The sequence below is a fragment of the Palaemon carinicauda genome, unplaced genomic scaffold, assembly GCF_036898095.1.
Source record: "Palaemon carinicauda isolate YSFRI2023 unplaced genomic scaffold, ASM3689809v2 scaffold15, whole genome shotgun sequence".
NCBI classification, from domain to species: Eukaryota; Metazoa; Arthropoda; class Malacostraca; order Decapoda; family Palaemonidae; genus Palaemon; species Palaemon carinicauda.
In genome coordinates this window covers 255,001-282,404 of record NW_027169036.1, presented here as the reverse complement: position 1 = coordinate 282,404, position 27,404 = coordinate 255,001, and the positions used below count along the sequence as shown (strand labels likewise).

Here is a 27,404-nt window from a genome sequence, read left to right as displayed (position 1 = left end):
CGTCATAGAACACTTAAATATATCTTTTGCAGTCAATGGAAATACCATGTTGAAAATACCTCTTCTCGTTCGATCAGCAAATTTAAGCAACGTTTGGTCTGTTCTGTACTTGAATAGGTGACTGCCTGGGAACACAAAGTGGTTGGCAATGACTCCCATGCGTCTAGCTGCTAGAAGATGGAATTGGATGTGAGATGACTCAATTGTCCTCTGTAACTCAATTAAGTGCAGGTAAGGAAACTTCTAGCAATCATTCTGACCAGACGGACTCGGATAGTGGGGTTCGAGGGACCTTTCTCTCCCTCAGTTAGCCATGAAAGTCGGGACCCTGAGGGGATTCCAGGACAAGATGTCAATCCAGGATGACTCGCATTCGGAAGTATTTAAAAGTACAGTACAGTTAACCTGTAGAGGATAACCAGGCACCTCTTTAGTCTAAGGCCCTCTGACATCCAGGGAATGCCAATGCATTTCCCCCCTCCTGTCAGATGAAGAGACTCATTCTAGAAGGGCCTTAAAAGATTGATTGATGATCCTGATAGCTTCGCGGTGGCAGCAAGCACTAGCACGTAGACCCTCTACCCTCTAATCCTGCTTGCAGAGATATTGAGAGAAATTTTCTCTCCTTCTTTGAGCTTCTTTTACAACATCACTCGGATTCACCATGGTCAGTCGTATCCCTACGACCTCTTACCTGGAGAGTATTTGACATTTCCTCCCTCATAGAATCTTTTTGCAAGTAATTAACAAAAGGAAGACTGGCTACCCCTGTAGGTTGTCTCTTGCCTTCCATCAGGTGAAGTGGTCTATCTGGCGTATTCGCTAAGGTTGTGGTCATGGGAGAGGCCTCGCACTACTCTGTATCTCTCCCTGTGCCAGCAAAGCTACCTATACCCTGGGGAGGAAAGACCCTGCTCGGTTTATACCGTGACAGAAGACCACTAAGCTTTGAGCCTTGTTTTCAATTTTATACACAGTCAACTTGGCCTTGACAAAATTGTTTATCTTCATTCAGTGTCGAGCTTACTGGTCTCCAATCAGAAGTTAGACCACCTCCTTGGAGCATAGTTCTTGAATCATGCTCCTGGGAAAGTGCTTCATAGGCTACCTCTAGTCAGTCCTCAGATAATGACCTGACTCTTTAAAGGTATTACAAGAGCGCTGAGACATTATCTTATATGATCTGCAGGACTTCATCCGCACCTAAATAAGCTTTTTGTGATCATGGGCAAGGTCAAGAGGAGAGTCACCAAGAACACGATCTCTTATTCGATCTCGTGAAATTTAAGCTCTGTTGATGGACCTTGATGCTTTTGGAGGTGTAGACCCAAATGGTATTTTTCCTTTGTTTTTTTTTATAAAGACAGCAGATTTCTTAGCTCCAAAGCTATCTGTTATTTTGCACAAGTTAGCAAGAAGAGGAGCTTTTAGCACTTGTTGGAAAATTGGTAATGTTACTCCCCTATGTAAATGTGTTTATGGTAGCTCAAGTCCCACTGATTGCTGCCCAATTTCCATAACTCCCAAATTATCTGAAGTTTTTGAATGTCTTCTGGCAAAACGTCTTAATAAGTTTGCTGAAGGTAATCATCTATTCCCTAGTTTGCAATTTATTTTTCGTAAAGGCCTTGGAGAGAATGTGATGCCCTTCTCACAATCTCCAATGCTGTACAGAAATCCCTTGATTGTGGTCAGGAAGTTTGTATGATTGGCCTTGTTTTTAGTGCTGCCTTTGACCGTGTTAATCATGAGGCCCTTGTTTTCAAACTCAAACAGTTGGAGATGGGTGGGTTTCTTAGGATTATTATTGATTTTTTAAGTAATAGATCTCAAAGAGTTGTTGTTGATGGGCACCATAGTGAGTATAGAAATGTGATATCCGGTGTTCCACAAGGTAGTGTTCTTGGCCCATTACTTTTCATACTATATACACATGACATGTGGTTTGGCCTAGAAAACAAGCTTGTTGCATATGCAGATGATGCTACTCTCTTTGCATCAATTCCATCCCCTGAATGTAGATCTGGGGTTGGTGAATCCCTTATTAGAGATTTAGCTAAAATTAGTGCATAGTGCAAATTATGGGGTATGAAGTTGAATCCTAACAAAACTCAAAGTATGATTGTAAGTAGGTCAAGGACGGTGGCTCCTGAACATCTGGATCTCAGTATTGATAATGTTTCTTTAAATTTGTATGACTTTTAAAATTTAAGGTGTGATTCTCGACAGAAAATTTACTTTTGAGAAACACATTAGGTCTGTATCTTCTTCAATTGCAAAAAAAAAATTGGCTTAATGAGAAAGTCTTTTAAGATTTTCGGTGAACAATCTATTCTGGAGAAGTGTTTTAATTCTTTCATTCTACCTTGTTTTGAGTACTGTTCTCCTGTCTGGTCTTCAGCTGCTGATTCTTATCTTAATTTGTTGGACAGAAACTTACGGTCTTATTAAATTTCTTATTCCTGATCTAGATATTAATCTTTTTCACCGTCGTTCAATTAGTTCATTATGCATGTTGCATAAGATTTTTCATAACTCTGACCATCCTTTGCATTCAGATCTCCCTGGACAATTCTATCCTGTTCGTAATACTAGGCAGGCAGTTAATTCTAATAGTCAGGCTTTCTCCATCATGAGGCTTGATACTACACAGTATTCTAGAAGTTTTATTCCAACTGTTACCAAGTTGTGGAATGATCTTCCTAATCGGGTAGTTGAATCAGTAGAACTTCAAAAGTTCAAAGTTGGAGCAAATGTTTTTATGTTGACCAGGCTGACATGAGTTTTTATAGTTTATATATGACATATCTGTTTTTGACGTTGTTAATAGTTTATATAGGACATATGTTTTGACGCTGTTACTGGTTTTAGAATGATTTATTGTTAATTTGTTCTCATTTATTTATTTCCTTATTTACTTTCCTCACTGGGCTATTTTTCCCTATTGGAGCTCTAGGGCTTATAGCCTCTTGCTTTTCAAATTAGGGTTGTAGCTTGGCTAGTAATAATAATAATACTAATAATAATAATTCGACAGGTCATAGATCGGGCCCTGAATTTGGACTCTCCTCCTCACGTTTGTAAACCCAGAGCTCACGATGTTAGGGGAAAAAGTACGTCCCTAACTGTTATTATTATTATTATTATTATTATCATTTGCTAAGCTACAACCCTAGCTGGAAAAGCAAAATGCTATAAGCCCAGGGGCCCCAACAGGGAAAATAGCCCAGTAAGGAAAGGAAAGAAGGAAAAATAAAATATTTTAAGAAGAGTAAGATTAAAATAAATATTTTAGAAGAACTACTCCAAATCTCTCTCTCTCTCTCTCTCTCTCTCTCTCTCTCTCTCTCTCTCTCTCTCTCTCTATCACACACACACACACACACACACACACACACACACACACACACACACACACACACATATATATATATATATATATATATATATATATTTATATATATATATATACATATATATATATATATATATATATATATATATATATATATATATATATATATGTATATATATATATGTATGTATATATATATATATATGTATGTATATATATATATATATATATATATATATATATATATATATATATGTATATGTATATTATATATATATATATATATATGTATATGTATATATATATATATATATATATATATATATATATATATATGTATGTATATATATATATATATATGTATGTATATATATTATATATATATATATATATATATGTATATATATATATATATATATATATATATATATATATATATATATATATATAGTCATCATCATAATCATCCATTACTAGTCCACTGCAGAACAAAGGCTTGAGACAAGTCCTGCCACTAGCATCTGTTAATGGCCTTACTATGCCAGATTATACCCGCATATTTTCTTAGTTCGTCAATATATCGCCTTTTCCTTCCTCTGCTTCTTTTGCAATCTCTATGGACCCATTCTGTCATTCTTAATGTTCATCTGTTATATTTCATTCTCATTATATGTCCTGCCCGTGTCCGTTTCTTTTTCTTCCATGTTTGAATATCCTCTACTTAATTTGCTCTCGTATCTATGTTGCTCTTTTCTGTCTCTTAGTGTTATTCCCACCATTATTCTTGCCATAGCTCCTTGAGTTGTAACTAGCTTATGTTCTAAGGTTTTAGTAACGTTCCAAGTTTCTGATGCATAAGTTAATACTGGTAGGCCCATCTGATTAAATATTTTTGTTTTTAGACAAAGTAGCATTTTGCTGTTCATAATCTCATTTTGATTGCCAAGAGCTATCTGTCCCATGCTTATTCTTCGTTTAATTTCGGTCTCATGTCCTGGGGAAACACTTACTGTCTCTCTTTAAGTATTTATATTCATTTACAAAATCTCTAGATGTTCGTCTGAAACCGTTATTTGTTGTCTCAGCATTTTCATGGAACATTATCTTAGTTTTACTAATATTAATTTTCAGTCCTACATTTATTCTTTCTCTATTCACATTTTATATCATCTTTTGCAATTCCTCCCATGATTCACTAGACAGAACTATGTCATTTACAAATCATAAGTTGTTAAGGTATTCCCCATTAATGTCAATACCTACATTTTCCCAACGTAAATTCCTAAATACTTCTGGGCATGCTGTGAATGATTTAGGAGAGATGGGGTCTCCCTGTGTGACTAATTTCTCAATTGGAATTCTCTCTCTCTCTCTCTCTCTCTCTCTCTCTCTCTCTCTCTCTCTCTCTCTCTCTCTCTCTCTCTCTCTCTCTCTCTCTCTCTCTCATATATATGTATATATATATATATATATATATATATATATATATATATATATATATATATATAAATATATGTAATATATATATATATATATATATATATATATATATATATATATATATATATATATTGTGTATATATATATATATATATATATATTGTGTATATATATATATATATACACATACATTATATATATATATATATATATATATATATATATATATATATATATATATATATATATATATATATATATATACATATATATGTATACATGTATATATGTATATATATTTACACGCAGTATATATTCTAAGTATGAAAATGGAAATATCAGCAAAAGAGATGGAGTTATAAAAATTGCTGAGGAGGATTTCTATACAATGTTATACGATAGTGGTATAAGAAATAACCTTGCCATTAGAAGTAATGAAACGCCCTAGCTGGTAATAAAAGTGACTTGGAGGAGGGGCGAAGAAAGCATTAAATATCATGAAAAGAGGCAAAGCACCAGGAGAAAATGGCCCAACAATTGATTTGATAACAGATGTTGGAGATTTCATGGTAATAAAAATTTTTTAACTTTACACAATATGTCTGCAAGTGTGCTCTTACCTACATTTTTTTTTAAACTTTAGCATTATTCTAATTCACTAAAAGGGAAATACAGAAGACCTGAAAATTACCACCCAGTAAGTTTACGCCTAGTATTATATAAAGTATTTATGAAAATCATATTATTATTATTATTATTATTATTACGGCTCATTTTCCTTTTGTTTACACGTACACCAAATAGTCTGCCATATTCTTTACACATTCTCCTCTGTCCTCATACACTTGACAACACTGAGATTACCTAACAATTCTTCTCTCAAGAGGTTAACTACTGCACTGTAATTGTTCAGTGGCTACTTTCCTCTTGGTAAGGTAGACTCTTTAGCTTTGGTAAGCAGCTCTTCTAGGAGAAGGACACTCGAAAATCAAACCATTGTTCTCTAGTTTTGGATAGTGCCATAGCTTCTGTACTATGGTCTTCCATTGCCTTGGGTTAAAGTTCTCTAACTTGAGGGTACACTCGGGCACACTATTCTATTTAATTTCTCTTCCTCTTGTTTTGTTAAAGTTTTTATAGTTTATTTAGGAGATATTTTAATGTTATTAGTGTTCTTAAAATATTTTAATTTTCCTTGTTTCCTTTCCTCACTGGGCTATTTTTCCTGTTGGGGGCATGGGTTTATAGCACCCTACTTTACCACCTAGGGTTGCAGCTGGCAAAGCAAGTATTAATAATAATAATAATAATAATAATAATAATAGCTAAGCTACAACCCTAGTTGGAAAAGCATGATGCTATAAGCTCAAGGGCTCCAACAGGGAAAAATAGCCCAGTGAAGGAAGGAAACAAGGAAATAGATAAACTACAAGAGAAGTAATAACAATGAAAATGAAATAATTTTAGATCATTAGCAACATTTAAGTTAGATCTATCATATATAAACTATAAAAACTTTATAAAAACAAGAGGAAGAGAAACAAGATAGAACAGCGTGCCTGAGTGTACCCTTAGGCAAGAGAACGCTTAACCCAGGACAGCGAAAGACCATGGTACAGAGGCTATGGTACTACTCAAGACTATAGAAAACAATGGTTTGACTTGAAGTGTCCTTCTCCTATAAGAACTGCTTACCATAGTTAAAAAGTCTCCTCTACCCTCACCAACAGGAAAGTGGCCACTGAACAATTACATTGTAGTGCTTAACCCCCTGGGCAAAGAATAAGTGTTCGGTAATCTCGGTGTTGTCCATATCCATGTAATTAACCAGCTAATGAAAAAATAAACAAAGTATGAGGATTCAGTGTATGGCATTTGTAAACTAGAGAAAACAATTGATTATGTTAAAACTAAACAAGTAGTGAAAGCCCTTCAGAGACAAGGAATTGAAAAATCTTATGTTAGAGCACTTGAAGATATCTCAACGGGAAATACAGCAATCCTAAAACTACATAAAAATAGTGAGAAAATTCGAATTGAGAAAGGGGTTAGACAGGGAGACCCCAACTTTTAAATTTTTCACAGGGTGCATCGAATAAGCTTTTAAGAATTTAGATTGGGAAGAATTTAGTTTGGGATAATGTAGGAATTAACATTAATGGGGAATACCTTAACAATTTAGATTTGCGTATGGCAGAGTTGCGTTTAGTGAATCATGGGAGCAATTTTCAAAATTATAGATTTGAATAGAGAAAGCAGAAATGTAGATCTGAAAATGAATACGAGTAAACTAAGATAAAAATGCAGAGACAACATATAGGGGTTATAGACGAACCTCTATCTAGAGATTTTTAATGAATATACGTTCTTAGGACAGACAGGAAGTGTTTCCCCAGGACATGAGACCGAATTTAAAAAAAGGGATAAGCATGGGAATAAGAGCTTTTGGTAAATAAAATTAGGTAGGAAAAATATTTAATCAGATGGTCCTATCAGAAACTTGTAGCCTTACTAAAGCGTAAGAACATAAGGTAGTTACAACTCAGAGCTATGGAAAAGAATAAAGATGGCAATAACGCCGATAGACAGAAACAGAGCAACATGGATACGAGAGCAAACTAAAGAGAATATTCTAACGTGTAAGAAAAATAATTGTACATGGGCAGAACATATAATAGAATGACAGATAATAGATGGACAAGAAAAATACCAGATTGGGTCTCTACAGTATGCAAACGAAGCAGGGAAAGGAAGAGAAGACGATGTACTGATGAGCTGAGAAAATTTTCAGATATAGACTAGCAAAGAAAGACCATAAAGACATGCTTTATGAAGAGCGTTCAGGGCCATTGTCCTAGCAATGGCTGATATATATATATATATATATATATATATATATATATATATATATATATATATATATTTATTTATTCATTTATACATACACGCATAGAGGAAAAAAAAGAGAGCGTTACGAGTTAAAGGTTAGCATCGCTTTCATGTTTTTAATTTCTGATTGGTTAACTTTTTCTTTGAAAAATTGTGAGGTATTCATCTAGGACATCGTCAGGTCTCTCTCTCTCTCTCTCTCTCTCTCTCTCTCTCTCTCTCTCTCTCTCTCTCTCTCTCGTAAGTGCATAGAAACTACGTCTTCTATTCGTTAGCAGATTTTTGTAGAGACGCTGAATAAGTGTGGTCGTGAATCTAAATTCGAAACCTAAAGAGAAAAGTAATCAAGGGTAGACTAACGAACTTTTCTTTTTTTCACATGTTTGTATCGTTTTTTTCTTGCTAAGTAATTTTCTTTTCGTTAGAAACAGAAAACGGAGAAGAGTCTTTCTTCTAGTATAACTTCATATTTATTTAAATTTGAAACAAAAATACATTTTAATCATATATATTGTAATCATCCGGTAAACAATCTTATTTGAAATAATACAACGTTAATTGTAATATATAATAGTGTTAAATACATGACCTGAAATCTTATATAATTTTTCTCGAAATATAATCAGCCTCATTTAGAATCGATGTAGTTTATGCCGACAAAAGAAGCAGGTTTTCAGGCCACAGGAAGTTATTTTCATCTCCGTCGTATTAAAGCCAAAGAAGTATCCCATATTCTTAATATGGTTTCTTACATTTTTTTTTTTGTGGGGTAGCATATACTTCATTATGTTTGAGTAAATAATACTATATATAATTATGATAATAGGTAAAGTGATAGTCGGAGGAGGGCATTGCTATTCTATCATTTTTTGTAGTAATAATTATGGTATAATTTTCATAAGTGTAAACAACACATGAATTTTTTTTTTTTTTAGCCAAGAAACAATTATAAGTTATTCCCATTCCCTTTTTCCATCTTGCTGACCAACTTTTTCCTCCCATAACTTTGGGCTTTTCCCCCAAATTGCTTCACAGCACCAAATGGCCTCCTTGACCTCATCGTCGGATCATATAACCCTAATTTCTAAATCTAGTCTTACCCAATTCAATCAGATGCAAATAATGCAGATACCAAAAAGCCTTCTGTTTTTTATTTCGTAGTTTAAGCCTTACTTGCCGGTAATCAGGTTGAATTTGGTAATGTGTCAAAACTAGACCATCCTGTGTACGCTCCCTTTCCGGTAAAGGTAATTAGGGCAATTACAGTTGTTCCTCATTACAGAGGCTTTAATGAAGAAGAGGGTGGGGGATAGGTAAAGGATGGGATGAGGATGGGGGGCACGGGTAAGTACAGTTTAAGTGTGTCAGATTATTCATGGTGTGATTTTCATTTACTGGTGGAATTGAACGGATTGAATATGTGGTTCATTAGCAGTCAGTTGCTTAACACTGTATTAGCTGAGTATTCTCGTCATTGAAGGTACTACTAAGTACGGCCAACGTCATTATGTGTGTAAACTGATGTCAATGGAATCTTCAGAGCTTTGCTCTCATACTTGGAGTTCTCTCCCTCTTTTCCATTGGTAATTTATTGACCACCACTCTGGTGGTGGCCTTGTAACACTTGTCAGGTTACCCCTTCTATGATCTGGGTGAAAATCAATAATCTACTGATTACATGATTTAGCGCTATCCTACTTTCGAATTCTCTTCCGACTTCTGTTGTTCCATATTCAAGCATTTTCCTGTTTTCTTTTGGTATGGGTTGATAAAAGGCAATAAATTACCCTTCCAATATGGTTTTCTCTCTGATGTTAATATCACCTATAATTCCCGGTAAATATGATGAAATATTATTTTATGTTGGTGGATGTATTTAAATCTAGTACTGTCCTGAACATAAAAAGAGGTACCAAGCTTAACATAAACCGGTAACTTTTTAAGATTACCCTGAAATTTTATTGGAGGGAATTTATGTATATTTATGTATATTATCCCGGTGTAAGATTGAAATTGGATCCCCATTGAATGTGGACCTCGGGGTCCATATTCTGCTGCGGAATATGGACCCCCTTATGGAAAATGGACCCCCCTCCAAATTTAGGGATGAGTAAATTTTTTTATTGCTAGAATTTATATATGTAATGAAAACAACACTACATTTTTAAACAGTTATGAAAGGTTCAAAACGTTCTAGCATGTTGTTCACAAACATGGCATTTAATGAAGCCCCACAAGCACTGCCACTATGTACTGGGTTGAATATCAGTGGTGGGGCTGGAGTAACACCAGCCTCCTTGCATTCAGAAGGTGAAGGTGAAGGGCTGGATGAAGTAGACATTAGTGTTGGTGTTGGTATGGATGAAGGGGGTTTGTGGAACCTGGTTACTCCAATTGGAGCGCTGTGGGAGCTGAGTGTCCGCTTAGTCGTGAAGTACGGCTTTATCCTCTTGGTGTTCACCAGCTGTTTCAGCCCTTTCAGCCGGAAAGTTCCCTTAGGACGGACCAAAACAACAGAAAATTATATTTTAGAACATGATGAATAATTACTGTACAAATAAAATGCATTAGAGATATTGATTTATCGATGTTATTGATGAGTAAGTTGAAGTAGATGTATTAAAAAAGGCTGTATAACTTAGATTTTGTAAAGTCCTGTCCAACAAGGTGCAGACTTGTCCCCCTTGCACTGTGTTTGCCGGTCATGTTTGAGTAGCATACAGTCTCCAACCTTGTAACTAGGAGGCTGGTGGTGGTCGACAAAGTTGGCCTTTTGCTGCTGCTGGGCACTTTGGATGTTGTCCATAGCTTCTTGGTGAAGGTCGAAGATCTTGAAGGCAGAGGCCATCTTGCCTTCAAGTTGGGCTTCCTCTCCTCGTGGCTGACTGGGAGCTCCAACTGAGAACTCCGTTTCAATGAGAAGAGTTGGGTAACGATCAAAGGCCAGCCCGAAAGGTGTCTTCTTCATAGACTTTTGCTGGCTGGTCCGGTATCCTAATAGGATGGGCTCGATGTACTCACCCCAGTCGTCTTACTTCTCACTGATGTACTTTACAATTGCATTGCAAAGTGTCTGGTTGAAGTGCTCAGTCAGGCCATTCGACTGTGGGTGGAAGGTGGTCGTCTTATGGTGGTCGATCTTGGGATGTCTGCAGAGGTTTTCATTGTCACGGTTACAGAACTCGCGAACATGGTCGGTGATGATTTTGACAATGGAGTAACGGCATACCAACTTCATTAACACCTTTGTGATGGTGCCTGCCTCCTTGTTGGGCATGGCCTCCTCTTCAGGCCACTTGGCGAGGTAGTTGGTCATTATAGCAATATACCGGTTACCACTGGCTGATGGGGTGAGAGGCCCGACCAGGTCCATACCAAACCGAGTGAAACTGGTGTCTGGAGGAGCGATATTGTGGAGGACAGCAGGGACCTTTCGAAGATGGTTGCTGAGCTGACAGTCATCGCAGGAAGCTGTACGAAAAAAAAAATTATAAAAAGATAAAAAACATTTTGTTGAGATTCCTGCGTTATTGTGGAATTCCTCATTAATATGTAAATTTGATTAAGTCTGTTCATGAGCATAGCAAGTGCAACGTTAATGTTAATGGAGTCTTATATGAATTTCCAGTGAACAGTGGAGTACTCCAAGGGAATGTATTGTCACCTATGTTGTTTATACTCCTCGTGGATTTTGTAATGCGTAGAACAGTCAGAGATGGTGGAGAAGGATTGGACTGGTTTGGTGATAGGAATTTAGCAGACCTTGAGTATGCTGATGATGCTCTCCTGGGTAGCAGAACACCACAGGATTGGCAATGCTTGCTTACCAGAATGCATGAAATATCACACGAGGTTGGGCTGAAGATAGATAGAAGAAAGACAGAAATGATGAAAACGGAATATGCAATGAAAGATGAAATATCATTGGAAGGAGAAAGGATTAATGAGTTAGAATCATTTAAGTATTTAGGAACTAACGATCTCCAATATAGGGTCTTTAGAATTAGAGTTTAGTGAAAGATTGTGAAAAGCAAAGCAGACAATGGCTAGGTTAAGTAAAATTTGGAAATCAAATCACCTGAAATTACATGTAAAAATCAGACTATATATCATTTTAGTGAGATTGGTGTTACTCTATGGACATGACTTATGGCATGACAATGAAACAATCTCCAATAGATTTAGTAGATTTGAGAACAAAGTCCTCAGAAGGACATTAGGAGTTAAATGGCCGGACAGGATTAGAAAGGAAACTATAAGAGAGATTACTCGAGAGCCATATTAGGATGAGATCATGATGAAGGGTAGATGGAGATAGTTTGGGCATGCTCTTTGCCCTTTCTGAGAGAGATTAGTTCACCAAACGTTCAGCTGGGGTCCTCAAGGTGCTAGAAGAGTTGAAAGACCCAGGCCTACATGGATGAGGGCTATGAAGCGCGGAGATGATGATGAATGTAGAAGTATTGAATTAAAAGTTCAAGATAGAGAGAGTGGTGAAATCTAACCGAGGCCCTTGTGTCAATAGTCGTAAAAGGGGATGATGATGATTACTATTACTACTAAACATCAATCCTATTTGGACAAACAGAATGTTACAATCCCCACGGTCCCTCTAGGAAAATCAGCACAGAGAAGTTACGAATAAATTGAGGAGAAATGTTAAAATGATAACAGTGACTACTGTATACTAACATGACTGTACACAGACAAAACGCCTTTGGAAATGGTTTTGAAAATCAAGATCATAGATGAAGGTAAATGATAAGATAGGTAAAGGGCAAACTCTATAAACTGTCGGACTATGGGAGTGTCTTTCGCAGAATCCCTAACCTAAAAAAATAAAATACTAAATAGTGAAGTAAAGTGGGTAGATGTACAAATATGAAGCAATGATAATCAACATAAGTGACATTAAGTGGGTTAATGTACAAAAAGGAGACGGTGAAAATTTTACAAAAGAAGAGAACATTATATATGCAGTTTAATGTTTGTTTCCTTTATTACTTTGGTGGAAGGAAAATTAGTTGTAGCAAAAGAGTGGGGGAATAGAGTAGGTGAATGTAAAAGGGAGCTAGTGAGGGTTGAAGAGCTAATAAAACCGGGGGTAAAAAGTAAATATCAGGAAAGGTTGAAAATGACATATGACGAAGTGAAAGTAAGAGAAACTGGCAATTTAGAGGAGGAGTGGAAGTTAGCAAAAGAAAATTTCGTTGGGATTGCAAGTGATGTGTGTGGCAAGAAGGTTGTTGGAGACAGCATGAGGAAGGGCAGTGAATGGTGGAATGAAGGAGTGAAGGTAAAAGTGGAAGAGAAAAAGAGGGCTTTTGAAGAAAGGCTGCAGAGTAATAGTGTAGAGAAGTATGAAAAATATAAAGAGAAAAATGTGGAAGTAAAGCGCAAGGTACGTGAGGCAAAGAGGGCAGCTGACCTGAGGTGGGGTCAGGGATTGGGTCATTCATATGAAGAGAATAAGAAGAAGTTTTGGAAAGAAGTGAAGAGAGTAAGGAAGGCTGGCTCAAGAATTAAAGAGACAGTGAAAGATGGAAATGGGAGGTTGTTAAAAGGAGAGGAGGCAAGGAAAAGAGGGGCGGAATATTTTGAAAGTTTACTGAATGTTGAGGATAATAGGGAGGCAGATATAATTGCTGTTCCAGGTGTTGAGGTGCCAGTGATGGGAGATGAGAATGAGAGAGATTACAATAGATGAAGTGAGGAGAGCACTAGATGAAACGAGAGTAGGAAAAGCGTCTGGTATGGATGGTGTGAGAGCTGAGATGTTGAAGGAAGGGGGTGTGACTGTACTTGAATGGTTGGTGAGATTGTTTAATATGTGTTTTGTGTTGTCAATGGTACCAGTAGATTGGGTTTGTGCGTGTATTGTACCACTATATAAGGGTAAGGGAGATGTGCATGAGTGTTGTAATTCAAGAGGTATTAGTTTGTTAAGTGTAGTTAGAAGAATGGCTGCAGAGTAATAGTGTAGAGAAGTATGAAAAATATAAAGAGCAAAATGTGGAAGTAAAGCGCAAGGTACGTGAGGCAAAGAGGGCAGCTGACCTGAGGTGGGGTCAGGGATTGGGTCATTCATATGAAGAGAATAAGAAGAAGTTTTGGAAAGAAGTGAAGAGAGTAAGGAAGGCTGGCTCAAGAATTGAAGAGACAGTGAAAGATGGAAATGGGAGGTTGTTAAAAGGAGAGGAGGCAAGGAAAAGAGGGGCGGAATATTTTGAAAGTTTACTGAATGTTGAAGATAATAGGGAGGCAGATATAATTGCTGTTGCAGGTGTTGAGGTGCCAGTGATGGGAGATGAGAATGAGAGAGATTACAATAGATGAAGTGAGGAGAGCACTAGATGAAACGAGAATAGGAAAAGCATCTGGTATGGATGGTGTGAGAGCTGAGATGTTGAAGGAAGGGGGTGTGACTGTACTTGAATGGTTGGTGAGATTGTTTAATATGTGTTTTGTGTTGTCAATGGTACCAGTAGATTGGGTTTGTGCGTGTATTGTACCACTATATAAGGGTAAGGGAGATGTGCATGAGTGTTGTAATTCAAGAGGTATTAGTTTGTTAAGCGTAGTTAGAAAAGTGTATGGTAGAGTAATGATTAATAGGATCAAGGATAAAACAGAGAATGCAATCTTAGAAATACAGGGTGGTTTTAGAAGAGGTAGGGGTTGTATGAATCAGATTTTTACAGTAAGGCAGATATGCGAGAAATATTTAGCAAAAGGTAAGGAGGTGTATGTTGCGTTTATGGATCTGGAGAAAGCGTATGATAGAGTTGATAGGGAAGCAATGTGGAATGTGATGAGGTTATATGGAGTTGGTGGAAAGTTGTTGCAAGCAATGAAAAGTTTCTACAAAGGTAGTAAAGCATGTGTTATGATAGGAAATGAAGGGAGTGATTGGTTTCCGGTGAGAGTGGGGCTGAGACAGGGATGTGTGATGTCACCGTGGTTGTTTAACTTGTATGTCGATGGAGTGGTGAGAGAGGTGAATGCTCGAGTGCTTGGACGAGGATTAAAACTGGTAGACGAGAATGACCACGAATGGGAGGTAAATCAGTTGTTGTTTGCGGATGATACTGCACTGGATGCAGACGCTGAAGAGAAGCTTGGCCGATTAGTTACAGAATTTGGAAGGGTGTGTGAGAGAAGGAAGTTGAGAGTTAATGTGGGTAAGAGTAAGTTTATGAGATGTACGAGAAGGGAAGGTGGTGCGAGTTTGAATGTCATGTTGAATGGAGAGTTACTTGAGGAGGTGGATCAGTTTAAGTACTTGGGGTCTGTTGTTGCAGCAAATGGTGGAGTGGAAGCAGATGTAAGTCAGAGAGTGAATGAAGGATGCAAAGTGTTGGGGGCAGTTGAGGGAGTAGTAAAAAATAGAGGGTTGGGCATGAATGTAAAGAGAGTTCTGTATGAGAAAGTGATTGTACCAACTGTGATGTATGGATTGGAGTTGTGGGGAATGAAAGTGACGGACAGACAGAAGTTGAATGTATTTGAGATGAAGTGTCTAAGGAGTATGGCTGGTGTATCTCGAGTAGATAGGTTTAGGAACGAAGTAGTGAGGGTGAGAACGGGTGTAAGAAATGAGTTAGAAGCTAGAGTGGATATGAATGTGTTGAGGTGGTTTGGCCATGTTGAGAGAATGGAAAATGGCTGTCTGCTAAATAAGGTGATGAATGCAAGAGTTGATAGGAGAAGTACATGAGGAAGGCCAAGGTATGGATGGATGGATGGAGTGAAGGAAGCTCTGGGTGATAGGAGGATAGATGTGAGAGAGGCAAGAGAGTGTGCTAGAAATAGGAATGAATGGCGAGCGATTGTGACTCAGTTCGGGTAGGCCCTGCTGCTGCCTCCGATGCCTTAGATGACCGCGGAGGTAGCAGCAGTAGGGGATTCAGCATTATGAAGCTTCATCTGTGGTTGATAATGTGGGAGGGTGGGCTGTGGCACCCTAGCAGTACCAGCTGAACTCGGTTGAGTCCCTTGTTAGGCTGGAGGAACGTAGAGAGTAGAGGTCCCCTTTTTTGTTTGTTTCTTTTGTTGATGTCGGCTACCCCCCAAAATTGGGGGAAGTGCCTTGGTATATGTATATGTATGTATGTATTACTTTTTAGATTGACGAATTAATCTTCTAGTTTAATTCAAAGAAATGTGTGATTGCTTATTCATGAGTTTTTTTTTTTTTTTTTTTTTTTTTTTTTTTTTTTTTTTTTTTTTTTTGAGGTTAGCGGTAACATAACCAGATATATTACGGTATATGAATGCCGTATTTAAAGAGGCTAAAATGAAAAGGAATTTATGCTCAAAATGGTAACTTAATCTATGCCATAAACCTTTCGTTCTTGTACTATTAAAAATGTGTTCATAGGACAAACGGGTTAGCAACTTAGCTGTCTCACTTTTTTTTTTTCCTCCAGTAATTCATAATGACAAAATTTCATTCAATATGTTAAGAATAATTGAAACATCCCTTATAAGTCCTTTTGTCACTCATTCATGTCCCCTTTCTATTTTAGAATACTTTTTACGACCGAAGAACGTCTCATTCTTAATCAGAAATGTGGCATTTGGTCTATTTTTTTATGTGGATGGCCAGTGTCAGATTCAAGCCTATTGGCACTCATCTGCAGCTTAAAGTCAAATACGTGTTGTCACTTCCGAGGGAAATCTTGGCACTGCCCCTAATTTAGAATCGTGGCGGACTGTTTGTTTACTTCCCATATTGTGGGTTAAATTGTTGTGGTCCACTTTTTAGTTGAAGCCTTATCAAAATCAGTTCATACACCCATGTCAGCCCCTGTTTGCAACGAACCTTTGGCGCTTGGCGCAAGCGGCAACTTGTTACGATAAGGCCCAATAACGAAGTGGGAGTAATTTTTTTTTATTTAAAAGAATGCCTCACGGGTAATGGAGTTCTGAATTATTGTTACGAAGTTTCACACGTTCCCTTTGCACTGGGATTTTACATTCTTAGAATTACGTTCCCTGGAGCGAGGGTTAAGTTTTCTTTTTATTATAGTTTGTTTTATGTGACAATTAGCTACTAATATATTTATTTATCTAGTGATTGATTCGCCTGATTAACTTAATCGATTTGTTTATCTATTTTCTCTTTCTAATTTTTTTCTTTAATAGTTCTAGCTTTTAATATTTTACAAGTAGGGCTCAAACATTGTTTTCCATCGGAGTTGTAATGCAATTTTATGGTGTGTTTACTTATATCAAAAGAATAAACAAGCATGTACGCGGACACACACACTCACACATACACACACACACACACACACACACACACACACATATATATATATATATATATATATATATATATATATATATATTTATATACATATATATATATATATATATATATATATATATATATATATATATATATATATATATATATATATATATATATTTATATACACACACATACATACGCCTACAAACGTATATACATGTATATATACTTTTGCATAATATGTATATATGTGACTGTATTTGATTATATGTGTTTGTGGTGTTAAAGAAAAGAACTGTTATCGAACAAGTATATATACAGTTCGCCTTCATTCACTTTATTCGTAGATTCATCCCCATATGCTTTCTCCGTAGGTCCTAAATAAGTTACGTAAAATTTACCATATGAACATGCCTTTGCAGTCATTCTTTGCAGTACTTCTTTGCAGCACTTCTATACATGTACATTATTATCGGCCTACTCTTCCCCCCAGATCCAGTGTTTATGTCGTTCATTGCGAAGGTAGCCAGTCCACCAGACCTGAAAAATGCACAAATACTCGGCATGCTTGGAGACTCTCTCACCAGAATGATTCAGGTATGATTCACTTTGGTTATATTTATTAGCAACGACTATTGCAGGATTTGTATTTGTTGCCAGACATTTTTATTAACTTATTTAAATACCATTCTCGGAAATAGGATGATATGTATGAATATATGTATATGTATGTATATATATATATATATATATATATATATATATATATATATATATATATATATATTCATATATATATATATTCATATATATATTCATATATATATATATATATATATATATATATATATATATTCATATATATATATTATTTATATATATATCTATATTTGTATATATATATATATATATATATATGTATGTATGTATACTGTATATATACCTGTGTATATATATATATTATATATATATATATATATATATATATATACTGTGTATGTATATATATATATATATATATATATATATATATATATATATATATATATATACTGTGTATGTATATATATATATGTATATATATATATATATATATAAATAAATATACTGTATATATATATATATATATATATATATATATATATATATATATATATATATATATATATATATATATATATATATAACCTTTAATATTTGGAGCAAGGTGTAATTTAATTTGCTTTTTTATTTCGATTGATACTCGGCAAGGAAAGACGAGAAAAACTGCGAACCCCTTTGCTGTCGTCAGATTTAATTGCTGGTATCTGGAAAACGTAGAAGGCAATTCGTTTCTTGAATTCCTGTTACTGCAATATATTTGCGTTTATTTTAGACTATAGTTGGCATTTTGTAAATAGAATTTTATTGTATTTTTGGTGCATGATGAAATTAAAACAAATAATTATTTAGCACCACCACTTTAAATGGTTACATGATAGTGCTTTCTTCAATACGAATGGTAATGCAGTTTCTAGGAAATTGCAAATAACCAGAAATTTGGCCCAGTTCTAATTTTCTCTTTTGTATTTAAAAACGAGACCATAGAATAAAAATTTACTTTTAGGTTATAGTAGTAATATTTTTCCTGTCTGTCTGTCCAAAGTTTAAAAGAAGAAAAAAACTTTTGTCTGAAATTATTTTAGGAAATCTTCAGTCATTCGTGGGAAGGAAAGCGTGGTTGGGTCAGCTTTTTTGGAATCTTGTAAAAATCTCTTCGTAGGTGTGTTCAATTGAATTGGGGATATGATGAGGGCGTTTGGCGGATGGGAAGCACTCCAGTGCTTCCTGTTGCAGAACATTTATCCTCATTCAACCTCTTCTCTTTTTCTTTCTTACGTTTTTGCGAGTATTTGAAAACTCTCTCTCTCTCTCTCTCTCTCTCTCTCTCTCTCTCTCTCTCTCTCTCTCTCTCTCTCTCTCTCTCTCTCTCTCTCTCGTTGAAATATCATGTTCGGAACCTGGAAAATTGACAATTTCATCATGCTGCAGCTGTTAATATCTTTGAATTTGAATAGTCAATACTAGGTTAATACATAAAGTCCAAACTAGCGCTCATTTGATTTTTCAAGAGGACAGCTAGACTGTTAGTATTAAAAAAAAGCACAATTATGATTTGTTATATTGGTTTGACCTTAGTTTAAGGAATGCATAGAAAAGCTTATAAAATTGTATAGAGTGTAAAAAAAAAATAATGTAGCCAAGGAAAAATTGAGGAATGAATGAGTAAATTTGAGAACTTGATTTATATAGGAAAATAGTTATTCAAGTTTGAGCTAGTGTTCTAATTTTTGGTGATGTATCATGTTTAGATTTGTTTTCATGTCATGGGGTTAGTCTTGGCATCATCACTTGATATAACGAAATATTTTAAGCATTTTATCATAAAATTCTTATATTTGCGAGTCAAGAAGGAAGTGCCATGGCTGGTACGCCAGTTGTTGTTGCAGGGAAGGCCTTCCTTTTCATAAATAAACGTAAATGTAAAATATTCCAAATGATCATGTGGACCTTAGAATTGTGTGTATATATATATATATATATATATATATATATATATATATATATATGTATATACACACACACACACACACACACACATATATATATATATATATATATATATATATATAAGGTGTTAGTCAAAATAATCAGATGAAATGTATATGGAATAATAACTTAAATAATAGTAAAGTGCATGGTGATTCTGAAATCCAGGGGTTAGCCAAAAACACAATGAAATATGAATGAGAATAACCAGTCAGTACAAGGACTTCTGACACACCTAGGCACCTAGACATTCATTTAATAAGGAGAAGTGTGGTCCCATAGACATCTTTACCGACTCGCATGTTCAAAGATATATTCTACGGTCTGGTATAATGCTTGAATACTTTGAAGTTCCAATGGTGGGGTCCTTTGATGTTCACTTGCAGTTTCTTTAAGCCACCATCTTGTTGACCCCTCTCAATTCTACTTCTCTGCTATGACATTAGTTGGAAGGCCCTTTTGGGTGGTATCTTTTGATGTTGTTCTGATCCCTTAAGGGGACCCTTCAGTCAGAAGAACGCAGGATGATACTGATAAAAGGTCACTCAAATCGGGGCACGAGAATCATAACAACTGCCAGTACACCTCATCATCACAAACCGATACCAAAGTAAAAGGGGAACCTTAGTTACACTCGTAATGTGGAGGATCAATGTTTATTTATTTTTAGTTTTTTTGTTTGCCAAATCCTGTGAGAGAGAGAGAGAGAGAGAGAGAGAGAGAGAGAGAGAGAGAGAGAGAGAGAGAGAGAGAGAGAGAGAGAGAGAGAGAGAGAGATCGGTAGTTAGTGTACCGATTGTTTGTTGTGAGAAAAACTGTTGGTATAAATGAGATTGTTTGTTTATGTTTTTAGTTAAGTTACGACAGTGGTGAATGTCTTGGGTGAATGCTTATTTTGATTTGACTGCAGCAAGAGTCTGTTCTGTTTGAATGCTGGAATATTATCATTATTATATTTGGCCAGCGTTGGAAGTGATTGTTTATTTTCTGAACCGTAATTCCTCCTTGGAGAGACTTACTTCCTGAGAGATTAATATTTTGAAAGTGGATTTATTGTTGCTGACCAGGCCTGTAATAGAGGATTTGGTTTGGATTGCTTTTTTGGACTGCACTACTGTTGATGTCCTGGCCTGTGAATTAAGATTACGTATGATGATGATAATGATGATGACCCCGAAGAGTTAAGGCTGTTGTGGCAAATTAAGGAACTCTTCTGTTACCATATACTGTAGTGGTAGTTTGCCGTGAAAAGACAGTTCGGCTTGTGGGTGGACGACAGTGTTGGTGTCCCATAATATATAAACATACAAACTTTGGTGTTGGTATGCTGTGTAATTTTAAGAGTTTGTTAGGGTTTTTTTGGTTTATATGAATGGTGTTTTGGTTATATATTTAGTGTTAAGTTTTGATTAGTTTTAAGTGTTTATTTTGAGTGTGGAGGGTTATGGTTTATTTTTTAGTTGTAAGAAATATAGTTTTAAGGTTATGTTTCGTTTTTTTTTTGTCCTTTTGTTTAAGAGTATGGTTTTAGATAACGTAAGGGGAAAGTTTGTGATGTGGAGACAATTGTCAGTAGGTGTGATTCAGGGTGTGGGGGTTGTTATTGCAACATCCCGCCACATTATTTTGGCGCCCGAACAGGGACTGCCGAGTTGGGGTTGATAGCTGGCCTCTTAGACAAAGGACTGATAGGATTAGGAATTAGGATTAAGGTTGATGAAAAATGGAAGAGCAATTATAGGTGTTAAGGGAGGAATTGCGGTTGAGTAAGGAGCGCGAGGAGAAATTGTTGCACGAGAATAAGATGTTGAGTTGTGAGAATGAGGAGATGCGAAAGGAACTGAAAGCGCTTAAGGGAACTGTAGAGAGAGTGGAAGAGGGTGTTGAGATAAGGATGCGTGAGAATGAGGAACGAATGGAAGCTATGATGGGACAGGTAATGGGAATGATGAAAATGTACATGGGTGAAGGTGCAGTCGAAGGAGTGTCCTCAGCTTTGGGTAAAGGGTTGATAGTGGAAGAAAAGGCTACATCATACATATACCAAAGGCACTTCCCCCAATTTTGGGGGGTAGCCGACATCAACAAAGAAACAAAACAAAAAGGGGACCTCTACTCTCTACGTTCCTTCAGCCTAACCAGGGAGTCAACCGAGTTCAGCTGGTACTGCTAGGGTGCCACAGCCCAACCTCCCACATTTTCCACCACAGATGAAGCTTCATAATGCTGAATCCCCTACAGCTGCCACCTCCGCGGTCATCTAAGGCACCGGAGGAAGCAGCAGGGCCTACCGGAACTGCGTCACAATCGCTCGCCATTCATTCCTATTTCTAGCACGCTCTCTTGCCTCTCTCACATCTATCCTCCTATCATCCAGAGCTTTCTTCACACCATCCATCCACTCAAACCTTGGCCTTCCTCTTGTACTTCTCCCATCAACTCTTGCATTCATCACCTTCTTTAGCAGACAACCATTTTCCATTCTCTCAACATGGCCAAACCACCTCAACACATTCATATCCACTCTAGCCGCTAACTTATTTCTTACCCCCGTTCTCTCCCTCACCACTTCGTTCCTAACCGTATCTACTCGAGATACACCAGCCATACTCTTTAGACACTTCATCTCAAACACATTCAATTTCTGTCTCTCCATCACTTTCATTCCCCACAACTCCGATCCATACATCACAGTTGGTACAATCATTTTCTCATATAGAACTCTCTTTACATTCTTGCCCAACCCTCTATTTTTTACTACTCCCTTAACTGCCCCCAACACTTTGCAACCTTCATTCACTCTCTGACATACATCTGCTTCCACTCCACCATTTGCTGCAACAACAGACCCCAAGTACTTAAACTGATCCACCTCCTCAAGTAACTCTCCATTCAACATGACATTCAACCTTGCACCACCTTCCCTTCTCGTACATCTCATAACCTTACTCTTACCCACATTAACTCTCAACTTCCTTCTCTCACACACCCTTCCAAATTCTGTCACTAGTCGGTCAAGCTTCTCTTCTGTGTCTGCTACCAGTACAGTATCATCCGCAAACAACAACTGATTTACCTCCCATTCGTGGTCTTTCTCGCCTACCAGTTTTAATCCTCGTCCAAGCACTCGAGCATTCACCTCTCTCACCAGAGAGAGGTGATAATGGGAAAGGAAGTGATAGTGATAGTAATAGTTGATTGCTAGGGTAATTAGTCTAATAGGAGGACTACCATATGCTCCGTTCCGGGAACGTGCTTTCACAGTTCTATTATGTCTGTCTTGACCAGGGTTCACTTTTAGTGTGTGTGTGTTAGCGATACTTTTCCTGACCAACTTCATCTGAAATGAGTAAACACAAAACTCCAACCTTTAAGGAGTATTGGTTACAATCAGTTACTTTTCAGGTGTCGTTCGTGAAGGGAATTGACATAGTATAATCGTATTTCCATCTTTTTAGGGAAACTTCCAACATTCGTGAGTTTCTGGTATGTAGTTCAGAACTCTTTTCCTTCTCTGTACTATATAATATAATTAATGTCCTTTTAAGTGGACCGACGAGCTAGAGAACGGGTAAGACCATAGATTAAGGGACTTAGGTCAAGGGAGTATCAATAGGGTCATTGACATCCATGTAAACTAATGGTAAATCGTTGATAATGCATTTGGCTTCTCTAACTAACGTGACAACTCGCCATTGTGGGATACAATGATAAATAGCTGTACTCATAGTAAGCCTACTTGTATCATAAAATCCTGCTATCCATGGGGAATGAGGGTTATGAATTTTCATGTGAGCTTATGATTTTGTTAGCTTATGAGATGGTGCATTAGGTAAATAGAGAGAGTGGGACCTGCTTAAAATGTATTTGCATTGTCTGATATGATACAGTATGACATAAAAAATCTAGCTGCAAATTTAAACATTGCTTGTACAAATTCAACAGCAGTCAAGGAATTAGTATCCTCTGAGACTACAGCTCGATTTGTGGCCAAGGGACCAGCCACCTGTTGAAATACTACTGCTAGAGAGTTATTGGGTCTTTTGACTGGCCAGATAGTACTATGTTGGATCCGTCTTTAGTTACGTCTCATTTTTACTTCGCATACACATACACTGAATCGACCGGCCTATTCTTTACAAACTCTCCTCTTTCTTCATACAGATGGCAAGTTGGCAACATTAAAATAATCGAAAAATTCTTTTCGCTCAGGGGGTTAACTACTGCACTGTAACTGTTCAGTGGCTACTTTCCGCTTGGTAATGGTAGAAGATACTCTTTAGCTAAGGAAAGCAGTTATATAGAAGAAGGATACTCCAGAATCAAACCAATGTTCTATAGTTATCAGGTAATCCCTAAGCCTCTGTACATTAGTCTTTCACTCATGAGTGTATACTCAGGCACACTATTTTGTTTCCTTATTTCATTTCTTCATCATTAGTGAGGCATGAAAGGTGGTATGGTGTGTATAGGATTGGAGATAGAATTTAATTATATTGGAAACCCAACTTTGGAATGTTTAAGTGACTATAGTGAATATAGTACATGTGGTGAAAGAAAATTTAAAGCAAAAAATATGAAGAATTAGAAGTAGTAACATTGGATTAAAGTAACTTGTGGTGGTTTGTTTATGTGAAAATAATTGCTAAATATTTTTGTGATTTTACTTCTAGATGAAATTGCTTATATATATATATATATATATATATATATATATAATATATATATATATATATATATATATATAATATATATATATACATACACACACTTGATAATGATAATCATCATCTGCAGCAGTTACTAGTCCACTACAAAACAAAGGCCTCAGACATGTCCTCCCACTTGCATCTGTTTATGGTCTTCATATACCAGTTTATACCTGTAACATTTCTTATTTTGTCATCATCTCTTCCTTCCTCTGCTTCTTTTGCACTATAGGAAGTGTTTAAGTTCTGTTTCTCCTACCGATCGCCATGACTTAAGAGCTTTAGACTTTGCCTCTAAATCAGGCTGTGAGCAAAGCATAAGTGAAGCTACTCACAGGTCTGGTAACTTCTTGGACGTCGCATACACCGATTCCACTGGCATTATAACAAGTTGGTTCTTTAGATGGGACATTTGATCATGCCTTGATTTCATTTGTATTGAAGACTGATCAGTCTCTCCCAGATGTATCATACTCGTGTAAGATTTATATGAAATTTCAAGCCAACTGGAATGGGGTTTTGTGTGATCTTTTGGGTTTGAATTGGTTACAATTGTATAGTAGTGTTGATCCTGTTGTCCCTTTAAATGAGAATCTAGTCAACGTAATTGATAGGTGTATCCTTTCACCTGTGCTAAGATACTGAGTAAAGGACAATCCGTGGTTCAGTGATGTTTGTAGTCATGCTTATTTGGAGAAGCAGGAGGCCTATCATCTTTGGAAGGGTAACAGATCAGATTTGACTTGGAATAGCTATACTCACCTTACAGCTTTTTCTCAGAGAGTTTATGCTTCAAGTGAAAAGGTATACAATTCAACCATAAAAGAAACCGTTTCTGGTACAACCCAGGAACATACGTGGTGCACTACCCTTAAAACTGCACTCTCTGGTGTAGATGCAATAGTTCCTCCTTTACTTAACCCAGATGGCTCTGTCACTCACTGTCCAAAGGAAAAAGCACCGCTTTTGGCTGATGTGCTTGACAGTTTTGAGAAACTGGATTTTTCTTATTCCTGTTTTCCTGAGGCTAAACTAAGTAGTTTAGCTTTTCGATCACGTGAAATTAAAGCTCTCTTGATGGACTTTGATGCTTATGGGAGTAGACCCATATGGTATTTTTCCTTTTTTTTTTTATAAAGACTGCAGATTTCTTATCCCCAAAGTTATCTGTTATTTTGTACAAGCTAGCAAGAAGAAGAGCTTTTAGCACTTGTTTGAGAATTGGTAAGATTACTCCACTGTGTAAATGTGTTTGTGGTAGCTCAAGTCCAACTGATTCCCGCCCAATTTCCATAACTCCCATATTATCTAAAGATTTTGAACATCTTTTGGCAAAACATCTTAATAGGTTTGCTGAAGATACTCATCTGTTCCCTAGTTAACAATTTAGTTTTCGTATATGTTTTGGAGCATGTGATGCCCCTCTTACCATCGCCAATGCTGTACAGAAATCCCTTGATTGTGGATAGGAAGTTCGTATGATTGGCCTTGATTTTAGTGCTGCCTTTGAGGCCCTTGTTTTCATACCCAAACAGTTAGGAGTGGGTAGGTCGTTTCTTAGCATCATTATTGAATTTTTAAGTAATAGATCACAAAGAGTTGTTGTTAATGGGCACCATAGTGAATATAGGAATGTGATATCTGGTGTTCCTCTGGGTAGTGTTCTTGTCCCATTACTTTTCATACTATATACACATGACGTGTGGTTTGGCATGGAAAACAAGCTTGTTGCATGTGCACATGATGCTACTCCCTATGCATCAATTCTATATCCCTAAATGTAAATCTGGGGTTGCTGAATCCCTTAATAAAGATCTAGCTAAAATTAGTGCATGGTGCAAATTGTGGGGCATGAACTTGAATCCTAACAAAACTCAAAGTATGATTGTAAGTAGGTCAAGGACAGTGGCTCCTCAACATCCAGATCTCAGCTTTGATCATTTTTCTTTATGGCTCCTCAACATCCAGATCTCAGCTTTGATAGTTTTTCTTTAACACTGTATAACTTGAATTTTAGGTGTGATTCTCGACAGCAAATTTACTTTTGATTGTGATTCTCGACAGCAAGTAGAGTGTGATTTTTGACAGCAAATTTACCTAAGAGAAACACATTAGGTCTGTGTCTTCTTCAATTGAACAAAAATTGGCTTATTAAGAAAGTCTTTTAAGATTTTTTGTGATCAATCTATTTTGAAGAAGTGTTTTAATTCTTTTAATATACCTTGTTTCGAGTATTGTTCTCCTGTCTGGTTTTCAGCTGCTGATTCTCATCTAAATTTTATATGGACAAACCTACGGACTATTAAATTTCTTATTCCTGATCTAGATATCAATCTCTGGCACCGCCATTCAGTTAGTTCATTATGCATATTGTATAAAAGTTTTCATAATTCTGATCATCCTTTACATTCAGATCTTTCCAGACAGTTCCATCCTGTTTGTAATACTAGGCACGCAGTTAATTATAATAGTCGGGCCTTCTCCGTCATGATGCTCAATACCACACAGTATTGTAGAAGTTTTATACCAGTATTGACCAAGTTGTGGAATGATCATCCTAATCGGGTAGTTGAATCGGAGAACTTCAAAAGTTCAAACTTGCAGCAAAGGTTTTTATGTTGAACAAGCTAACGTAAGTCTTTTTATAGTTTATATATGAAATATCTGTTTTGATATTGTTACTGTTTAAAAAATAATTGTTAATTATTTTTCAAATCGTTTATTCAATTCCTTATTTCATGTCCTCACTGGTCTATTTTTCCCTGTTGGAGCCGTTGGGCTTATAGCCTCTTACTTTTCCAACCAGGGTTGTAGCTTAGCTAACAACAACAACAACAATTAATAATGATTAATAATAATAATATAGAGACCCATTATGTCATTGTTAATGTCCATCTATATCTTCTACTTTAGTTTGCTCTCGTAACCATGTCGATCTTTTCTGTCTCTTAGTGTTAATCCAACCATTGTTCTTTCTATTGCACTTTTGAGTTATAATTAGTTTATATTTTAAGGCTTTATTAAGATTCCAAGTTTCTGATGCATAGCTTAATACTGGTAGGACCATCTAATTAACTTTTTTTTTCGTTTTTTAGCAAGTGGCATTTTAATTTTTATAACCTCATTTTGTTTACTAAAAGCTCTCCATCCCATGCTTATCCTTCTT

The 27,404-nt window shown here is 36.3% G+C and overlaps 1 long non-coding RNA gene across 2 annotated transcripts in view; it reads left to right on the top strand.

The window, feature by feature from the left end:
* LOC137635624 (uncharacterized) overlaps positions 1-27,404 on the top strand; it is a 299,091-nt gene that overhangs the window by 34,204 nt on the left and 237,483 nt on the right. For both annotated transcript variants that reach the window (XR_011042734.1, XR_011042733.1), the window contains exon 2: positions 17,434-17,537. This is a non-coding gene — a long non-coding RNA (uncharacterized lncRNA). The remainder of the gene's footprint in view (positions 1-17,433; positions 17,538-27,404) is intronic.